This window comes from Neomonachus schauinslandi, chromosome 9 (genome assembly GCF_002201575.2).
Source record: "Neomonachus schauinslandi chromosome 9, ASM220157v2, whole genome shotgun sequence".
Lineage (NCBI taxonomy): Eukaryota > Metazoa > Chordata > Mammalia > Carnivora > Phocidae > Neomonachus > Neomonachus schauinslandi.
This window is the reverse complement of record NC_058411.1, coordinates 93,428,811-93,431,190: the sequence shown is the minus strand read 5'-3', so window position 1 is coordinate 93,431,190 and position 2,380 is coordinate 93,428,811. Positions and strand designations below refer to the sequence as shown.

The 2,380-nt window shown below is 37.8% G+C and overlaps 1 non-coding gene across 1 annotated transcript; it reads left to right on the top strand.

Annotated features, from left to right (window-relative positions):
- The first annotated feature begins 496 nt into the window (after positions 1 to 496).
- On the top strand, positions 497 to 687 carry LOC123325965. Its single transcript, XR_006540796.1, has one exon. It is a non-coding gene; the product is annotated as a U2 spliceosomal RNA (small nuclear RNA).
- The last annotated feature ends 1,693 nt before the right edge of the window (positions 688 to 2,380 follow it).

Here is a 2,380-nt window from a genome sequence, read left to right as displayed (position 1 = left end):
AAGCAAAAACAAACAAAAAACAAGCATAAAAACAATGAATTAGGATTGAAAGTAGATAATCAATCAACCTTATTAAAACAGAATTTAAAAACCACCCAAGTTTTCAGCAAATAAAATTCTGGTAGGAGCCTCTTGCTGGAGGCAGAGGGAGCATTTCTTATAAAAAGCATCTGCAACTTTTTCTCCTCATCTCACTTCCCTTTCTGGGTTCTCTTCTTTTGATCCTGCTGCAACCAGCACGCCCAAGCCCCTCAAAGGTCTTACTTCCCTGGAACATGTGAAACTAAACGATATTTTAGGAAAACACCGCCATTCCTTCTATTCCCTCTAAGACAGATGACTGTATTTTAAGTTACTAAAAATTTAGGAAGGACCAAATAGGAAATAGTAATCAAAGACTAAAACAGAACAAAACTACTTCTCAAGCAAAATCAATGAAAGTAGCTAACAAATAATTTAAAAATAAAATTTCTCAAACAAAATCAGTGAAAGTAGTATCGCTTCTCGGCCTTTTGGCTAAGATCAAGTGTAGTATCTGTTCTTACCAGTTTAACAAAATCAGTGAAAGTAGCCAAAAAGTTTACATAGTCCCACATCCTATTGTCTTAAGCCAAAAAGGCTGGTTCCACTTTGTATCTACTTTGTATCTGCTTTCCTGTCTTCTAGAGAAAGAATAACAGAACTAAAATGTGAATGAACTTGCATGTGTGTTGAGGAGTGCAGGAAAGAGGCCTACCCACCGCCTCCCCTCCCCATGTCACATTTCCGTCCACAGTCTGAATTACCACTTTGTTACATTTCTTTAAATCCAAAGTTTTCCCTGTGAGAGTCTTGGGATGCGGGTTGCCCTGAATCTCCATCACCAGCAAGCCTGCCTTCAAACAAATGACAATCAAGGTCCACTTATAGCTAAGAACTGATATACTCACTTGTACAAGTTCCCTCCGGAGATGTGAGAGAACTCAACTTTCTTTTTTCTTTCTTCTTTTCCTTCCTCTGTGTATTTATTGAACTCTGGGAGCCTAGTATCTTCCCACTTTACTCTAATTTCCAGTCTTACAGGCATAGCCAGATGGAAGGGGGGTGTTTGACACCTCGTCTTACTCAGGCATTAGCTGCAGCCACCAGTGAAAGAGTTCTGGGAGGCTCAATTGGGTGAAATTACTTCTCACATTCAAGAAGTGAGCTCACAAAAGTCACTCCTTTGCATGTTCACAACCTACATGATAACCAGTAAGGATGGTGCGGGAATAGGAAAGGACAAGATTCTCTCACAAAGTTTTCATATTGTGTTTATTTAAATATTGAATTCACCAGGACTAGAATATCAAACGAGCAAACAAAGAAGGAATTGGATGCCATTCTGATGCTGTGCTTAGGATCTATCTAATCAGAGTCAGGTCATGTGCTTCTTTTTTTTCTGCCAATTTTTAACTTTATTCAAACAACCTATAACATCGTTTCCCTAAATCCAATATGTGAACCACCTGCCTCAAAGCCCCAAGATGCTTGCTAAAAATGCAGATACCTTGACAGTCCCCCAGGCACAGTGCCTCAGTTTCCTGATGATTCTTAAATATGCTGATATTTGAAGGGTTCTCAGACTTTAAAGTACATGAGAATCATGTTGAGAATATGCATAAAATGCATATCTTTGGACTGGGATTCAGTGGTTCTGGATGAGGCTCCCAATCTGCTTTTTTTTTTTTTTAACTTATTTAGATTCTTTTTTCCTTTTTTTTTTCTGTTTCTTGAGTATAGTTGACACACAAATGTTACATTAGTTTCAGGTGTATAATATAGTGATTCAACAACTCTATACCTTATGCTGTGCTCACCACAATGGAGCTACCATCTGTCACCATACAATGCCATTACAATACCATTGACTATATTCCCTGTGCTGTACCTTTTATTCCTGTGACTTATTCATTCCATAACTGCAAGCTTGTATCTCCCACTCCTCTTCACCTATACCCAACCACCCATCCCCCTCCCCTCTGGCAATCATCAGTTTGCTCTGTGTATTTATAGGTCTGATTCTGCTTTTCTGTTTGTTCATTCATTTGTTTTGTTTTTTAGAATCCACATATAAGCAAAATCATATAGCATGGTTTTTGTCTAACTTATTTCACTTAGCGTAACCCTCTCCAGGTCTACCCATGTTGACGCAAATGGCAAGATCTCATTATATATATATACACACATATATATGTATATGGCTTCAAAGTAAAAAAATATATATATTAGACACAGATTACCAGCTCTTCTTTATCATATATACCACCTCTTCTTTATCCATTCATCTATAGATGGACATTTGGTTTCCTTCCCTGTCTTGGTTATTGTAAATAATGCTACAATAAACAGAGGGGTGCAT